Raw genomic sequence first — 19,746 nt, 5'->3', positions numbered from 1 at the left:
AAAGAAAAAGAAAAAAAAGTCATTCAGAAAAAGTTGTAATATTGTAGAGAAGAACTTCCTCTAGAATTCAACTTGGGACTTCTTCAAATGAGATGTTACTTTTTTTTTTAAACCCTTCATTTTTAATTGACCAGGAACAATTGACCAGCCCTGAAATCAAGGTTTATTGTTGTTGTTGTTTTAAGTATGGTACCTTTCTTTTCCCTACCTGCAATAACGGTAAAGAGAAGGCAGAAGAAATAAGTTAAAAATCAAATAAACAAATACTAGGGGCAAAGTCTAGAATGAGTTAGACATCACAAATTTAAAATCGGAATAATGTTGATGGAATTTAATCAGGTGTGTTGCAATGTTTTGAGGTAAAATGAAACTGAACTGGAAATTTTATTCTGCTTTAAACAGAGGGTTGAAAGGAGCCAGGGTACATACTTTGGGCTTCATTTGTTTAAATAATGAAAGATTGTTAAAGGACTTAATCAAAGTTATTTGGAGGTGTGGAGTTCAAACTAAATTCCGCTGAGATTAATTATTATAAAGGGTTGATACATGCAACATTTTCATTTGTGGTAACCCTCTTGTCAATGAGGGATGAGTGACAAGGTTGTTGTAGCATTCCAATGCATGATTTCTGAGCGGGCCATGCCTCTTTGTTCTAAGAGTTTGGAAAGTGAGGGCGGAATTTACCCATCCCTCTATCTTGTACGTCATTGACATTTCAAACCAATGTGTATCCACTATGCCTTGTTACAAATGTATTACGTACCTCCCAGTCATTGCCATAATAAAAAACAAGAACTGTGCTGCCCCTCCCTCCCTCCCTTCTCTCTCTCTTCTCTGTCTGTCTGTCTGTCTGTCTGTCTATCTTTCTCCCTCTCTCTGTTTCTTTCTGTCTCTCTGTCTCTCCCTCTTTCTCTGTCTCTCTGTCTCTCTCTCCCTCTCTCTCTCTCTCTGTCTCTCTCTGTGTCTCTATCTCTGTCTCTGTCTATCTCTCTGTCTCTGTCTCTCTCTTCCTCTCTCTCTCTCTGTCTCTCTCTGTCTCTCTCTGTGTCTCTATCTCTGTCTCTGTCTCTGTCTATCTCTCTGTCTCTGTCTCTCTCTGTCTCTCTGTCTCTCTCTCCCTCTCTCTCTCTCTCTGTCTCTCTCTGTGTCTCTATCTCTGTCTCTGTCTATCTCTCTGTCTCTGTCTCTCTCTTCCTCTCTCTCTCTCTCTGTCTCTCTCTGTCTCTCTCTGTGTCTCTATCTCTGTCTCTGTCTCTGTCTATCTCTCTGTCTCTGTCTCTCTCTGTCTCTCTGTGTCTCTCTCTCCCTCTCTCTCTCTCTGTCTCTCTCTGTGTCTCTATCTCTGTCTCTGTCTATCTCTCTGTCTCTGTCTCTCTCTTCCTCTCTCTCTCTCTGTCTCTCTCTGTCTCTCTCTGTGTCTCTATCTCTGTCTCTGTCTCTGTCTATCTCTCTGTCTCTGTCTCTCTCTGTCTCTCTGTGTCTCTCCCTCCCTCTCTCTGTCTCTCTCTCTGTGTCTCTCCCTCCCTCTCTCTGTCTCTGTCTCTCTGTCTCTCTGTCTCTCTCTCTGAGTCTGGCTTTCTGCCATCTGGATAGCTCCTTCTCTGGAGCCCCACTATGGTCTCTAAAGACCTTACCATTTGTTTCCTCCTGCTTGGAAGCTTCTCCCTTGTAACTCTGATTTCTATTCTCACGCTTGCTCTCTATTCCTATCTAGTAATCTCCTATTCCACGCGTTCTGTGTTGTTCGTCTCTTCCTTCACAGAACACCCTATAAAGGAAGATATTAAAGCGGCAAGCGCCGCCCTTTATTACAATTAATTTGTCTGTGTCTCTCGATTTATTAAGCCTTTCTCCGGACTTCTTTCTCCTCCTCAAGTTACCACCCACTAGGAATTCCTTTTGCGCAATGGTTGCTGGGGGCCCTTGTAGTTGTTAAGTAATAAACACCTACATCAAGCCAATCAGCCTTGGGATGAATTGCTCAAACACAGGAGGGAGAAAGAAGTACTTATAAGTGTTTCAAATTGATTCTCGGGGACTAAAATAGCAAAGCAATAAATGAGTATCACCTCACCGAGTTGACAACTACTGTGTGATAGAATTTATTTTTTATTTTTTTATCTTTAATTTTTTAAAATTTATTTAATCAATTTAGAATATTTTTTGATGATTCCATGATTTATATTCTTTCTCTCCCCTCCTCCCACCCCCTCCCGTATCCTACGCACAATTCCACTGGATTTTACATGTGTCATTGATCAAGACCTATTTCCATATTATGAATATTTACAGTAGAGTGATCGCTTAGAGTCTACAGTGTGATAGAATTTAAAGACGGGGACATTTTAATTATGTACTTCAGAAGCTTTAAGGAGATGGTCAAAAGACTCACAGTTGCCTACCAAACGGCTTGCTTGACGCTATAGAATCTTAATGCCAGCATTCGAGGACCCAAATAAGAAGATAAGTGAAATAATCTGTAATCGATGAGTTACCTCTACACCACTTTGGTAAAAGAACTCGAGAGACCCCCAGATGTTAGCTGATGTTTTGATTCATTTTGGGCCCGTACGGTAGTCAAGAGACAGGCAGGATTTTGAAAATGGTGTATGTGCTGGCCCACCATTTTACAACTGTGCTGGGAATCGATGCGATACAACCTAAAGTTGAAATGGATGAGCACTATGCTAAAGATACAGAGTTTCAATAATATAATCCTTTCTATAAGGATTCTTTAGAGTTTTTTGAATAGCACTTGCAGGGATACCAAATGGAGTGTTGTTTGTATGATGGTATACAAAGGACAGAGAACGTCCTGGGATGGTTATGGCGGCGATTCCAGGTTCACCTTGGACTGGACCTTTTCTAACCAGCTAGCCTGTGACAGCGATGGCATGAGCCAGGGACAGCTTTGGCCTGTACGTGAAGCCCCTTGGGACACGAGGACATGTTTTCTCTGTCTGTCTTCTTTTTAGTGACGAGTTCCCATCATTGGCACAAAAGGCAAATTGTAGAAATAAAAGTTTCCATTTCCCCAAACTACCTATTTGTTTACTAATTGAAAATGATCCAATTGTTCAGGAACATACTTTGAGAACCAGGTAGAGTTAACCCTAAATGGCTTGTGTGTATAGCCTTGATTTCCCGCGATTAAAGTTTGGATTTTGTGCTTGGAAAAGAAACAACCCAAAGCTTTCTGGATTTCCTTCAGGATCTAGAGTAAAGAAGCACATCTTTGAAATCTGGCTCCTTAGCTGGTTATTCCTGCTATGTAAATGTGGGCTTTGCAAAAAAATATTCTTTTTTATTTTAAACCCTCACTTTCCATCTAGGAATTAATACTGTTCCAAGGCAAGAGAGTGGTAAGGGTGAGGTAATGAGGATTAAGCGACTTGCCCAGGGTCACCCAGCTGGAAAGTGTCTGAGGCCAGATTTGAACTCAGGACCTCCCGTCCCTAGGCCTGACTCCCAATCCAGTGAGCCACCCAGCTGCCCCCAGGAATATTCTCTAACAGAAACATCACTTGTCAATCCTGCAAATGAAACTCAGGAATCAACATCTGTCCAAGGATGGTTTCTGGAGGCGAAGTCTGTTGGCTCCAATCCCCAAAGGATAATGTTTAATATCTGTCTCTATTGTACTAATTCTCCCTGTCTTTCTCTGTTGCTCTAGTTTGGGCCCCAGGCCTGGTTTCTATAGTCTGCTTTAGAGACTGACGACCCCCCCCCCCCCCCCGCCCTCGTGAGCTGTCTGCTGGTCAAGGGTACCAGTCACTGGATGGGTCCTTCAGGTCCCCCAGCAGTCAGGACCTGTGCACTGGCTGCAGACCCCCCTCCCCCCATGGATTCTGTGCCCTTTTGAGCTCTGAAGAAGCCACAGCAGCCTGGAACCATCGCCTGTTCCCAGAGATGTTTGGAGGAGGGGGTGACCTGGGACGTGTCATCCCCAGAGTGTAGAAGGCTTTCAGGCATACTATAGGCAGGAAAAGTCTTTGTGCTCACTCTGGCCCTTACCTGCCACCGAGTCAAGCTTTGAACCCGTTACCGGTAGAGGGGAATTGAGGCAGACAGTGAAGTCTCCTGGGATGGGTGGGAGGATCCTGCAGACCCTGCTCTTACTGGGGCTGGTGGGTGACATACATGGGGAGCGGATGTTGGGGCCCACACCCTGCCACATGCCTGGTCACTTTCACTGTACAGCCGGGGGCAGGCGACCTCTGCCCGGGGAGACAGACCAAGCCGAGGTCTGGGGCTGCCCTCACAGACCTCTTCAGGGCTCACGAGGTCAAACCAGGGCACCCTGAAAAAGCTTGTTCTACAAGATAAGCAGGCTGCATTGCCAGCACAGCTCCTATTCCGAGCCCCTCCCCTGTGCCATCTCCCAGAGGCCTGGTGTGGCCCCAGCTTCATCTATCGCCTCCTGTCCTATGTCCCCTGGTGCCCCAATGCAGTCAGGGTTTTGGCCTTGTGGTCTCACCGCCCTCCCATGCCAGGAGGGAGAAATCCTATACCCTTTCCCTCTCTCTTCTTAATTCCTTCCCTCTATATTAATTAAATCACCATAAATGGAGCTTGTCCACGCTATACTCCAGGTGAGAATCCCCATCAGTGTGGGGGATCCCAGAAAACTGCCAAGCACCTTTATGAAGGTGTGAAGGGGGGGGACGAAGGCCTTGGAACCAAAGAGTGAAAACTTTGATTTTCCAGACCCTGATATTTTAATGTCATTAATCCCTATAATGCCCCCCCCACACACATAGTAAGGAACCTCATGTCACTTTAAAGGTGGGAAATTCATATTATGATTGTCTTTTGGACCCTGGGGCATCTAGGTCAGTTTTGGTAACAAACCAGATGCAAAATGTGACTCTATTGGCTCTCTAAATGTAGTAGGTGTATCAGGAAAACCTTCAAAGGTCCCAAAACTTTCTCCTCGCATGGTATGCGTGGGACCCCTAACTGTTGAACATTCTTTTCTTTTAATGCCTGGGGCCCCCACAAACTTGCTGGAGAGGGATTTACTATGCAAACTACAAGCCCCAATAATTTGCACCCCAGATGGCTCCTTATCATTGGAAGTACCTGAGGAATCTTTAAAATTACTCCCTGTACTTCTCTCAGAGAGCCAGGAGGCAAAAGAGCCTGCCACTTTTGTAATACCTACGGATATACAAGAGTCTCTTTGGGCCACATCTTCTTCCAACGTAGGCTTACTTAAGTGTGCAGATATAAACTAAATCTAGCCCACCTCCTTCCATTCCTCAGTATCCCCTCTCAAAAGAGGCAATTGAAAGTATTACACCAGTTATTAACTCATTAATTGATCAGGGAATAATAATCCCTTGCAAATCTGAATACAACACGCCAATCCTGCCAGTTGAAAACCCAAAAAGGGGACCCGATGGCAAATACCTCTATAGATTCGTACAGGATCTGAGGGCTGTGAACAACCATGTTATAAAGAGACACTCCATAGTTTCCAACATACATACAATTATTTCTTCTATTCCTAGCACAGCTACATACTTTACAGTAGTCAATTTGTGCTCAGTTGTTGTGGGTTTTTTTCCATACCCATACATGAGAACTCCAGGCATATCTTTGCTTTCACCTGGAAAGGCTCCCAGATACATGGAGTCATCTGCCCCAGGGTTATGTGGAAAGCCCGAGTTTATTCTCACAAATTTTGAGTCAAGACACAAATTAGATGACATTTAAAAATAGCAAATTAATCAAATACACAGATGAGCTGCTCTTGGCTTCAACAGACACAGAAGCATGTCAGGAAGATAGTAAACACCTTCTTTTGGAATTGCACAAAAGAGGGCATAAAATCTCAAAGATAAAGTTCAGTGGTATCTCCCTAAAGTAGAATATTTGGGGTTCATCCTAACTGCAGGTGCCTGCTCTATTTCTTCAAAACGAATTGAAAATATTCAAAATTTGAGTGCTCCTACCAGTAAGAAACAGTTGAGAGCAATTTAAGGAGCAACAGGTTTTGTAGACAATGGATTCCTTGCTATGGGGAAATTCCTAAACCCCTTATAACACTAACAAGGGATTTGGTCCCTGAAACCCTCAAATTAGAACAAGAACACTTGTCAGCTCTATCAGATCTAAAACAAGCTATCCTGTCTGCCCTGCTCTAGGCATCCCAGATTACAACAAGCCATTTACTTTGTATGTACATGAGTGAAGATGGGTAGCTTCAGGTGTTTTAACTCAGACTTTGGGACCTTTTCAGTGCCCAGTTGCTTATTATTCTGCCCAACTGGACCCAGTAGCATCAGGAGCACCACCATATCTTAGAGGAGTAGCTGCTACAACCTTACTAGTGACAAAAACTGTTGATCTACTGTTGGGATGCCCATTAAAAATGATGTGCCCACATGAGGTAGAAGCATTGTTGCTAAGGCAAGAACACAGGCATTCTCAGATCAGCAAATTATAAGGTATGAAATAACCTTGTTAAACAGTGAAAACATTACCTTGAAAAGCTGTGAGACTCAAGGTTGCAACACTTGACATATATTAAGTCATAGGACTTCCTTGTATCTACACTCTTTGTGAAATACTAAAACAAGTACCAAAGTGTGGCTATCATCCTGGCTCCCCATATCCCTGAGAATGACAAAAAAAAATCAGACCAGGGAATGACACTTCTCTATCAAAATAAAATTCTAGTTCTTTTTCTTCTCATAGTATGGCAACTTCCCATAGTCTTGGCTGCAAATGGGTAAATGAAATATTACTGCAGTCTGTCCTACAGACTTGTGGAATAGAAATTTATTGAAGCCTAATACAAGGGACTATTATGAATTTATTCTTGGTTACTCAACATTTTATATACATAGATTTTGTTATTTTGATTCTGATTTTGAATTTTTTTCTTTCTACCAAAAGTTTAACTTTCTTCCATTTTTTTCTTTATGTTTTTGGTTTTGTTTTTATCTTCTTTTGATAATTGATTCATACACCCCTATAACTCAACCATGCATCCTGAACTGAACTGGATGTGTCTTAACACCCACTTCAGGGGGATTGTATTTTAATAAAAATCCAAGATTTTGAAATTTTGTTTGAGAAAGATCTTCAAGAAGCTTGCTAACTCCTAAATCCAGAGAATGAACAGTTGCAGAAGGATGCCAGAAAACCTACACTACATCAAGAAGATCCAGAACGAACTTTGGGTGTGGTTGATTGAACTGAAGTTTGATTGAACATTTATTTGAATGTATACTCTTGTGCCAAACAGGGACTACCTCCTAATTGGTTTTTGTCAATGCACCCAGCAAACATTGGTTTTGCTGTCTTTCTCTCTTCTATTTCCCTCTTCTATCTAACTATTGTAATTTCCTCTTAGAAGATGAAATTTTGTAAGCACCTGCAGTTAGAAGAATTTAGAGGTGCAGGATGATTATGTTTAGTGATCAGTTGGGGAGACTAGTCTCCCAATCAGCATCAGGGGGGATTGTGAATTTTAGATTTACTCCTCCCTGCTTAGTCTAACAAAACAGAAATGTCTACACCCCTACTTAAGGATTAAGTATTGAGAAGGATGGCCTAAGACAGGAGTGCTAGCAAATGATAAATCAGAAACCACTGACAGACCCCTGGGCTGTCCTAAGTCAAGCTTAAACTACCATTGGTACATGTGAGATGCAGGAAAGTGATCAAAACGGTCTATATATTTAGTGTCACTTTCTCTCTCTGGGCTCTTTGGGCGGAGCAGTGGCTGGAGGCATCATGTGGAGCAAATTGGCATCTTGGCATGGCGGCAGCTATTGTTCAGGTTTGGCGGTGAGAGTCCTTGATACACTACTGGGGAAAGCTTAGTAACCTAGTTCAGGCGAGGCATCTTCTCTGAGCTCTCTCGGAGTTTAGGCTGATTCCTTTCTCCTTTACCTTCCAAAACACTATCCTCTTAGGAAGCCTCTGATCTTCTGAAAAAGACCTCTTGGTGGAGGAGTCTTGAAACTCCCCCTGGCACAGGCTAGGCTGGAGATATCCTATACTCTTTCCCTCTCTCTTCTTCTTAATTCATCCCCTCTATATTAGTTAAACCACCATAAAATTTCCAAACTGACTTGGGTATTTTATTTGGGATTTTCCCTGGTGACCAATTAAATGTTGATTAAGTCACAACCCTAAAATTTATGCTTACAGTCATCAGTGAGAGGAGAACTGTATGTGGTGGCACTGCAAAGCGTGGCATTGCTCACGTACAGTACTATTTCCAGTGACATAATCCTTTGTGTGTCACCCTGTTCTGAGAAGGAGGCACAGTGCAAAGGATTATGGGGCTGCACAATGGTCAGCATGGTGAGTGGCAATTTGGGGGAGGGGATTCCACACTGTGTATACTGCACGAATTTAGGGTTAGGGTTAGGTCTGGCCCTCCAACAGTCTGAGGGACAGTGAACTTACCCCCTGTGTAAAAAGTTTTGGGACCCTTGGTGTAGATGCTAAGACTGCGTCTCATAACGACATTTCTTGCTTTGTATCTCGCATCTCAGACTGGTGCAGCTTTCACTAGGAAGGTTGCCCTGGCCAGTTAGATAGGCATCACTATAAATAATACTGTTCTGTTCATTGAACTGCTGGGTGTCTGGACTCACATCACGAAGTGCCCCACTTCAGAGGCCCTGTGCTTTTGCCCCAGTGCTTGATGGTGCCATTTTACATATTGGGAACCCATCCAGTGGGTTGTCCCAGTTCTGCCATGATCTTGGACAAGTCACTTCAGCTCCTGGACCTTGTCTCTTCCTCTGGAAAATTAGGAATGGGGCATGGGAAGGATACTGGGGCTCTCAGTAGAAACCAGGGACTTGGGAGCCATGGGCTCAGTCAATAAGCACTTATTGGGGGAAGCTGTGTAGGTCAGTGGATTGAGAGCCAGGCCTAGAGATGGGAGGTCCTAGGTTCAAATCTGGCCATAGACACTTCCCAGCTGTGTGACCCTGGGCAAGTCACTTCACCCCCATTGCCTAGCCCTGACCATTCTTCTACCTTGGAACCAATACACAATATTGACTTCTAAGACGGAAGGTACGGGTTAAAAAAAAAAATAAGCACCTATTATTTGCCTATTCTATTTGTCATGCACTGTATTCTAAGTAATGAGGATGCAGAGAGGCATGAGATAGTTTCTGCCCTGAAGGCACTCAAGCTGTTTTTGGGGAGACAGTGTGCAGACAGCTTTGGGCTGTCTTTGTACCTTGGCATCTACCAGAGAGAGAAGAAGCCTCTAGAATTAAGGTGGATGAGGAAAGGGCTTCCTGGAGACTTTTAGCTCAGACAGGAAAGAAGCCAGCCAAGCAGGGAGGCAGAGATGAGAAGGCAGAGCATTCCAGACCTGGGAGACAACTAGAGAGAATGCCCAGAGCTGAGATACAGAGAGTTTTGTTCAAGGACCATCCAAGAAGCCAATGGGTATAGGACAAATAGAAAAGGATGGGCAGCTAGGTGGCTCAATGGGTTGAGAGCCAGGCCTAGAGATGGGAGGTCCTAGGTTCAAGTCTGGTCTCAGACACTTCCCAGCTGTGTGACCCTGGGCAAGTCACTAAACCCCCATTGCCCAGCCCTTACCACTCTTCTGCCTTGGAACCAATACACGGTATTGATTCTAAGGCAGAAGGTAAGGGTTTAATTTTTTTTAAAAAGACTAGAAAAGTAGGAGGGGGCTGGGTAAAGAAGGACTTGGAATGCATTTTGTATTTGATCCTGGAGGCCATAGGGAGCCACTGCAGTTTCTGGAATAGGGGATAGAGGACATGGTCAAACTGGCAATTTTGGAAGATTGATTTGATAGCCAAGTAGACTGGAAATGGGAGAGTTGAGGCAGAAAGACCTGCCAACCACTACTACAATTGTCCAGTAGAGGGTGGAGGCCTACAGGGCATATAGGGGCAGTGTCAGAAGAGAGAAGGGGAAGGGATTAAGCATTTATTAATAGAGTACTGTATGCCAGTAAAGTATGCTAAACCCTTTGCAAATATTTCATTTGATCTTGATAATACACTACAAAGAAGGTGCTATTATTACCCCATTTTGTAGTTGGGGAAAATGAGACAGAGGTTAATTGACTGGCCCAGGGTCACACACCTAGGGTAAGGTCAGAGTAGAACTCAGGCCTTCCTGACTCCAACTTTGCATTCAGAAGAGAGTGACTAAGACAGGGAAGAGCCAGCAATTTGTGTCAATGGAGGGATCATTGAAGGATCTTGCCCCTTATTAACCTGGAGAAAAGAAGACTCAGAGTAGACATGAAAGCCATCTTCAAATATCTGGAAGTTTGCTTTGAAGAAGAGGAATTCAAATTCAACCCCAGAGAGCAGAACCAAGAACAATGGGAGATGTTTCCAGGAAGCCGATATAGCCTGAAAATGAGAGAAACTTCCTGATAATTAGAACCATCTCAAAGTGCAGATTGCCCCTCCTTGGCAGTCTTCCAGAAAAGTCTAGACCACTTACCAGAGATCCTTTGGGGTATGTTTGACAAGATAGCTGCTGAGGTCCCTTCCAACTCTCAAAGCCTGCAATGTGGGGCAGCTCAGCCATTTTGTGCTTCTGTGATAGTCTATCTCTTATTTTTCTTCTCTTTAGAAAACCAGGCACTCTGCCCAATTCAGAGGGGGCCCAGATATTCAGAGGCGCCAGATTTGGATCTAGTATTTCCAAAGAGAAACATTGTTTAGCTTGATAACCAAGAACCTTCCATCCATCTTCTACGGTCATGGTCAGGGGAGCCGAGGTCAGCATCTTCCCCTTTGTGAGGGGTAAAATTAAGGGTTATTAACTGAATATATTATACTGGTGGTCACCAGAGATTAATTATTCAATCCCAATAAAATGCTCAAGTCAGTTTGGAATTGTTGTGGTGGTTTAATTACAATAGAGGGAAGGAATTAAGAAGAAGAAGAAGAAGAAGAAGAAGAAGATAGAGAGAGAGAGAGAGAGAGAGAGAGAGAGAGAGAGAGAGAGAGAGAGAGAGAGAGAGAGAGAGAATTTAAACTGCTCCAGCCAGGACTGAGCCAGGCAGGATTTCAGAGGCCTAGGCCAAGGGGACTTCTCAATCTAGCTCGGCTACCAGTCACGAGGCTTCCTCTGAGATGAGGGGTCTCCTAGGAGGATAGCATTGTTTTTTTTTTGTTTGTTTATTAATGCCTCCTATGTACCTGCCATTGGTTATTTAAGTACAATGAACAAAATAATTACTATTTGAAAACAGTTCATATTCTAACAGAGACACGAGACAAGACAAGGAGACATGATAGAGAGCATACCAAAGGTCTTAATGTAGTTGAAAATTCATTAAAGCATAAAACTAGTGGCAGCTAGGTTGCTTAGTAGAGTGTCAATATGGAAGGACCTGGGTTAAAATTTGACCTCAGATACTTCCTAGTTGTGTGACCCTGGGCAAGTCACTTAACCCCCCATTGTCTAGTCCTTACAGCAATCCTTCCCTCCTTCCTTCCCTCCTTCCCTCCTTCCTTCCTTCCTTCTTTCCTTCCCTCCTTCCTTCCTTCCCTCCCTCCCTCCCTCCCTCCCTCCTTCCTTCCCTCCCTCCCTCCCTCCCTCCCTCTTTCTTTCTTTCTTTCTTTCTTTCTTCTTTCTTTCTTTCTTTCTTTCTTTCTTTCTTTCTTTCTTTCTTTCTTTCTTTCTTTCTTTCTTTCTTTCTTTCTTTCTTTCTTTCTTTCTTTCTTTCTTTCTTTCTTTCTTTCTTTCTTTCTTTCTTTCTTTCTTTCTTTCTTTCTTTCTTTCTTTCTTTCTTTCTTTCTTTCTTCTCTCCCTGCCCCACTTACTTTCTGTCAGGTCTTAAGACAAAAATGCAGCAAGAGTTGGGCAGTCAGGGTTAATTGATGTGCTCAGAATCACACTACCAGGAAATATCTGAAACCAGATTTGAACTATCAGATCTGGCTCTCTATTCATTCTGCTACCTAGCTGGTTGCATTGCTACCAGTTTTAAGGTCCAAATTACATGCCAGCTCTGCCCTTGGACCTCATAGAGAACTTTATTTATCCCTCTCTAGTACATTTATCTTGTCATTCTGTGTAATAGTTATTTTAGTGTTTGGGTCTTATCTCCTCCCTCTCCCCCAATTCTAGACTATGAGCTTCCCAACAACAAAAGCCCCATCTCAGTTGAAGTTTGTGTCTTCCCCCAGCCTGTTGTTCTGCAAACAGTAGGTATTTAATAAATGTTTGTTGAAGTTGAAAGTTCTAAGAGCAGGTGCAAGGGGCAGAGAAGAGACGGAAGAACCATAGACCCTGGGCACCTGGGGATGGGTAAAGGGCAGGCGTGGGGAGGGGGCAGGGGAAAAGAGTCTAGCAAATGAACCTGGATCAAACCAAGCCTTTTTTCCTCTGAGGTTGTGTCCCACAGCCAGCCTTGCCAGGGCACTGCATGAGCTTCCCCTGGGGGGACTGGCCTGGGCACTTATCATTGACTAAACCCCTAACCATCTACCTACCTGGCTTGCCATTCTGGTTTTACCGCAGAAAACGCTACCTGATGGTTTCTTCACCTGCACCTGCTCGCCCCAGGCATCAACTCAAAAAGATGCGGGTGAGAATATGTCCTGCAAGTGTTTGAAAAGACCTGGGACTCATCTTGCCCCTTCTCTCACCTGGATCTCCTCCTCCCAGCATTCTACTCAGCTGTGGCTCCCTCACTGCCATGACACTAACTGCAGTCTGGAACCTGATTTCAGTTAGATAAAAGACCGGTAGCAAGGAGAACATTCCACTTAGCTCATTTTCCTGGGACAACAGCAACGACAATTACTTAGGAAGGTATGGATGCAGAGAAAAGGAAACACACACAGTCATCAAATCGTGTCAGTGAGGTCGACCCTAAAGTTTCATTCAGTTTCGAGAGACAGAAATGTACAGTGTTGCTCCCAGAGAAGAGAGGACTAAGCAGCCCTCCCTCCTCTCCCTAAGGTGAGGGAGGTCACATAAACCATCAAACCCATGGGCCTGGTCCCTTGGGTTGGGCCCAAATTTTTCTTTGTTGAAAAAGAGGATTGAATTCCTAATTAATTACATCATTTTTTTTGAGATGATTCTAGTGATTAATTACAGTATTCCCTGACATGGTTTTGATGGGGAAACGGCATAAGTAGAAATTAGAGTCTTGGAAAAGGAAATTAGGTCATGCAATCCCAGGCTTTTTGGAGAGGTACGAGGACTAGATTATACTAGACCAGTCCCTCTGCCCTCTACACTGGGCGCAATTCTAGGCACCACAGTTAAGGAAAGATATGGAAGGAAGGCACTGGGGTTTAGGCCCCATGGGGATATGCAGCCTTGGGACATGGCTGCTGTCTTTGTGTATTAGAAGGGCCCCCATGGGGAAGAGGGATTCTTCTGCTTGGCCTGGGAGATGCCCTGTGGGGGATGTGGGGAGGGTGCCAAAGTATGAATACTAGGGGGAAAGTTGAAGAGGTTGTCCAGGGGAAAGAACACTGACTGGATTCTGAAGAGATGAGTTCAAGTTCGATCTCTGACATTTTCTCTCTGAATGAACTTGGGCGATAATAACAGCTATAATGCCTACTGTATGCCAGCTATTATGCTAACTACTTTACAATGACTATATCATTTATTTCTCACAACAACCCTGGAAAGCAGGGGCTATTATTATTCCCATTTGACAAATAAGGAAACTGAGGCAAACAGAGGTTAAGTGACTTGCCTTGTAAGTAGATTGCCTAGTAAGTAGTAAGTAGATGAAGCTAGAATAGAACTCAGGTCTTCCTGACATCAGGCCCAGCTGACTAATTGCCTAAAGCAAGTTATTTAACCTCTCTGGGCCTCAGATTCCTCCTTTGTGAAATGAGTGGCTTCTAATGTCTCTTCCAACCCTAGATCCAGGGTTCTAAATTGCAGGAAGGAAGGTAGATTTCAAGGAAAAATTTAAAAATGAGAATTTTCCAAAAGTGGAATGAACTGCCCTAGGAGGTTGTGAGCTCCTCCTCAGGGGAGTACTGCCCACAGAGTCTGTACTATAATTTTATGAACACATTGTAGACACATGGGCTCTGCATCCTGGACCAGGCAGCCTCTGAGGTCTTGCCAGATCCCCAGATTTTTTCAGATGACTTGCTTTTTAGCCATGCTTCCCCATATAGCATTAGGAAGTTGGTTTTGAACCCCCATGTAGGACTTTATATTGAATCCTCTTAAATTTGATAATCCGGTGGCCACTTCCCAGCTGTGTGACCCTGGGCAAGTCACTTGACCCCCATTGCCTAGCCCTTACCACTCTTCTGCCTTGGAGCCAATAGACAGTATTGACTCCAAGACAGAAGGTAAGGGTTTAAAAAAAAATTTAAAAAAAAATTTGATAATTCACCATGATCCAATGTTCTAGCCTATTGAGACTTTTTGAATCCTGACTGTGGCATTCAATTTACTATCCCTCAGGGTTTCCTGTTAGAAGGATTTAATGAGCATACAGTCTATAAAAAAGGTTTATTTGAACATAAAGAAGGAAACTATAAGTAAATCAGGTGAACACAGAATAGTATACTTGTCAGATATTTGGGAAAGGAAATATTTTAAGACCAAACAAGAGTTAGAAAAAATTACAAAATGTAAAACAAATAATTTTGATTACATTAAATTAAAAAGGGTTAGTAGAAACAAAACCAATGCAACTAAAATTAGAAGGGAAGCAACAAATTGGGGGGAAAAATCTTTATAACAAAAAAACTCTGACAAAGATTTCATTTCCCAAATATACAAGGAACTAAGTCAAATTTACAAAAAATCAAGCCATTCCTCAATTGATAAATGGGCAAGGGACATGAATAGGCAATTTTCAGATAAAGAAATAAAAATTATCAATAAAAACATAAAAAAGTGTTCTAAATCCCTCCTGAACTGAGAAAAGCAAACTAAAACAACTCTGAGGTACCACCTTACAACTAGCAGATGGGTTAATATGTCAGCAAAGGAAAGTGATATATTGTAAAAAAAAGTATGGATAATCTGAAATTAACTATTTCTGGTTGTGATGACTGAAATGTACTCTGGCTTGCTAGAGAGCTGCTACTAGGGGACACTTGAGGCTGCCTAGTTATAATGGAGATAGATGAGAGAGAGAAAGAGGGGATTACTCTGGAGCTGCCTGTAAGATTTATGAGGAAAAACTCCTTTCTTTTCCTTTCTCAGGTAAGGAGGTTTATTGGGAAACAAGATGAAGATTGAGGTAAAAGGGATAGGGTTTCCCTAATCTATAAAGAGAATTAGGAGGATTATGGAAAATGTTGGTCCAGTCACAGCAGTGACTCAAGGACAATCAGAGAGTTTGGTGGACAAATATCTTTCTTCTTTTCTTCTTTCTTTAGTCAGATAATCTCTGCTTGAGTAACTCAAGTCCAGACTCTGTCCAAAAACCACAAAAGATCTCTCTCTCTCTCTGCCTAGGTCAGGAAAAGCCATTCTCTTTTGATCAGGAACCCAGAGAAGAGGTTTCTCCTTTGGTCAGTAACCCAGAGCCCAAAGTCCCAGTTTCTCTCCTCTGGCCAGGCTCCCCAACTGCCTCTCCTGGGAACATTCCATTTGGAATCTTTGCCTTGATTGACAGATAGGTCCTTCACCTTGGTCTGCATGCCTGGCTTGTCCTGCAAATCCTTTCTTTCTTCAAGCCAACTATTCACTGTTACAGCATGAATGGTACTTGTCATGTTTTTGAAGTTGGAGAATAGAAATGAAATTGTGTATGTATCTCTCCTCCAGTTCTCAGTATGCTTCTTAATATTCTCCTTCCCATTCAAAATCTGTATCTGCATAAGCCATGCAATTCAACTTATCTATAAAATCATCTTCATTATCAGCCCCTAAGCTTGCACAAATTTCTTCCAATGGTATGCAACTTGTTCTGTGCCCAAAGAATAATACCTCCTCATAGTCTTGGTAAGATTTTGTTTTCATTGGTTCCAGGTATTCTATCTTCTCACTAGTGTTCCACACGTCCCCTTCTTTGTCTACCTCTTCATAAAGCTTATAAAACTGATAAGGCATTTGCTAATTCATCTTCATCCATTATTATCACGCCTTCTGGTATTCCTTCTGATTCCGTATCTGAATCTGAATCACTGAATCCAATCACTATGTTCTTCAGATTCTGCTCAATGCCATGTAAACTTTTGTCCTATGTTGGTAACTCGGGCTTTGGGTTTTGATCTAAGCCCATGTCACCAGCTTCAAATCAGTTCCTGGATGCGTCTCACTACTACGCTTAAGATTTTCATTTAGAATTGGTAAACTTGATGGTATGGAGTTATGCAGATCTTCCATAATATTAATAATCCGAGATCCTACTCTACCACTAGTCTGAGGTTTATTATTATCTTCATTCTCGTTTGACTGTGTAGAGATAGGAATCTTTCCCTCTAATTCATTATTTTCTACTGGGAATAAGTTGGCATGTCTCCGCGCACCATCAGCAGGATGTGTGTCTTCGGTCTGTCCCACATCACAACATATATCCGTTTCTGGCTTTGTAGCTAAGGCGTTCATAACTATTGACTCAGTGTTCATGTCTTTGCTACCCTCTGCCAGATTCATGTGTAACTCAGTTAATTCTTTTTGATTTGATTCAATCCCTATGGAACATGAACCTCAATCACAGCAGTTGCTTTGGCCAGGTCCCCCTTTGCCCCTTAGAACAGTGCCACCACCTGAATCCTTGGTTGTTACTAAGCCTGCCGTTCCATCCTCCTTTTCAAATTTAACTGATGTGTCACCTCCACTACTTTGAATATGACTATTGTGTTCAAAAGTAATTTCAGCTTCATCTTCAGTTAGTTTGTTTTCTTATATATATATATATATATATATCATTCATTGCTGGATGGAAAGTTTCAGCTTCTGGATTCAAATTAAATACCTCTTCTAAGGGTAGTTGTTGTAATAGAAATGGTAATCTGTTTGGAAACTATTTCTTGTTGCAGTGACTGGTGTACTCTGGCAGGCTAGAGAGAGCTGCTGGTAGGCGACACACCTGAGGGCTGCTGAGTTACAATGGGGATAAATGAGAAATTCTGCTTGAGATAGAGGGATGCTGCTACAATGGAATGCTCTGGGGTCTGCCTACTGATCTCTATTGATGGCTGATAGACCAATCTATTTCCTAACCTCCTCCTCCCTTTCCCTCCCTCCCTCTTTCACCCTCTCCTTCCTGCCTCCTTCCAGTTTCTTCTTGAAGCCTTTGGTTTCTTCTCTTCCCCCTACCCCCCTTGAGTGGACTATAAAGACACTCTCTTCTTTTCCTTTTTCAAGTCAGGGGGTTTATTGGGAAACTGAGGTAAGAGGGATGAGGGTTTCCCAATCTATAATGAGGGAGAATTTGAGGGTTTGGGAAAGTAGTCCAGTCACAACTGTGGCAGAGGGACAATCAGAGAGATGGAGGACAACAGTTAAATCTTCTTTCTTCTTCACAAAGCTGCCAAGGTCTCTCAGCCTAATTTCAGAAGCTCCCCTCAAGGGTCCTTCAGCTTGGGACAGAAACTAAATAATATTAGTTCTCAGCTTCTTCCCCCTACAGTCAGGCTTGCCTCCTTTGATAAGAAAAATCCCAGAGAGCCAAAGTCTCCTGGTCAGTCAACCCCCAGAGAGAGAGACAGTCAGAAGTCCCAGTTTCTCCCCTGGTCAGCTTCAATTGCCTCCTCCTCCTGGGAACATTCCGTTTGGAACCTTCTCCTTGATTTTTCAGATCAGGGTCCCAACTTGTTTCTTGCATACTTGTCTTGCAAGTCCTCTCTCTCTCCATGCCTCTACCACACTGTGCCATAAAACTATTGGGAGAATTAACTAAGTTTGGTGGGACGTCATGATACAAATCTGTGAATGGTATCAAAGCCTTTATATCTTCTTCTTTAGCAACAGTAACCTTTAGGGAATTGAAATTATGTGTCTCTGTATGTGTCACAAACTTTTGCTTGAGTTCTTGTGACTTATTGTTTTTTCCCTTTTGCATAATTCAATCCCATTATCCACTCTACCCTGGAAAAAGTTCTCTAAGGAAGATTTGATTTCTTTTAAACATTTTTCCTTTTTGGTTACAATACAGTTCTTATCAAAGTCTCTTAGCTCATTTGCTATTTGAGATGTTATTTCCATAATTTCTGCTTCAATTTCTTTAATCTGTCTCTGCCTTTCTCTTGCTTTATTGCAATGGCTACCATCCACAGATTCACTTTCTTGCACTGAATTTTCACTATTCCCCCACTTTTTTCTACTATTTTCAACTGCAGCCTCATTCTCACTATTTCTTCTATCTCCATTTTATCACACTATATAGCTTATGGGTCTGGCTTCATAACTCTTTTCTAACCATATCTGAGTATTTAGGTTTGGCTCCAGAGTTAATTGTATTTTGCATGTCTTGCAAATCACTAGTTTGTTTTGAGGACTGTTTGTTTTGCAGTGTGAACAACAAATGGACTTCTTGTACCTAGTTTGTGCATTTTGTTTGTTCTTCTTCTTATTATTTTTTTAAACCATTACCTTCCATCTTGGAGTCAATACTGTGTATTGGCTCCAAGGCAGAAGAGTGGTAAGGGCTAGGCAATGGGGGTCAAGTGACTTGCCCAGGGTCACACAGCTGGGAAGTGTCTGAGGCCAGGTTTGAACCTAGGACCTCCTGTCTCTAGGCCTGGCTCTCAATCCACTGAGCCACCGAGCTGCCCCCGTTTGTTCTTATTAGTAATCTCATGTTTCTTCTTCAAATAGCAGTTTCTAATCAAGTGACCTTTCCTGTGGCAAAAGAAACATTCCCGAGTCTCTCTCTGCACTGGTTTTTCCTTATAACTAGGCTTCTGGTAATTAGATTTTGTGTAAGTCCTAACTGTGTTCAGATTCTTGATTTCTTCAATCTCCTTTTGTTTAAGATTATTCTCTGTCCTTTCTAATTTTTCCTTTAGGTCTTGGACTTATTTGCTCTGTTCTGAATTATTTTCAAACAAGTAACTTGCTGTGTCATGCAATTCGATCAGACCAACTGAGTCATACTTAGGGAAATAGTTTTTGAAAAAAAGTTTTTAATTAGGTGTGCATCTCCTTAGAAATTGCCTACGAACATGGCTAACTGATTCTTCACTATCGGCTTCTAGACCTAAGATGGAATCTGCCATCTCTGACAGACGGTCTATGTATGTGGCTGGATGTTCCCCTTTGCTCTGCACAATCTTGTCAAACGTAGCCCATGCATTAGGTTTTGAAGGCATAGTTTTATGGCCTGTAGTAAATCCTCCCTACATTTTCTAAGGTATGACATGCAAGTAGGATTAGCAAAGTCTATATCTATCCTTTGCTCTGTAGTTGGCCAGCTAGTTAAATTGCTATCAGATCTATTTTTCTTCAAAAATTGCCTCTGTTCATGGGGGCTGAACAGTTCTGACAGTAGGAACTTGACATCTTCGAAATCCAGATCAAAGATCCTGAAAGCCCATTTAAGCTCCTTCTGTGATTTGAAGGGATTCTCTACAAATTTTGGGAAATGGCACTTTATGGATTCAAGTTCCTTGGGAGTGAATTGTTTATGGGCTTTAGAGTGTATAACACCAGCATTACTATTTAGTAACCTCTTTTTTTTTTTAAGCCCTTATCTTCTGTCTTGGAGTCAATACTGTGTATTGGCTCCAAGGCAGAAGAGTGGTAAGGGCTAGGCAATGGGGGTCAAGTGACTTGCCCAGGGTCTGGGAAGTGTCTGAGGCCAGATTTGAAGCTAGG

Source organism: Monodelphis domestica, chromosome 2 (genome assembly GCF_027887165.1).
Source record: "Monodelphis domestica isolate mMonDom1 chromosome 2, mMonDom1.pri, whole genome shotgun sequence".
Classification (NCBI taxonomy): domain Eukaryota; kingdom Metazoa; phylum Chordata; class Mammalia; order Didelphimorphia; family Didelphidae; genus Monodelphis; species Monodelphis domestica.
The sequence above is the reverse complement of the archived record's forward strand: the minus strand, read 5'-3'. Positions refer to the sequence as shown.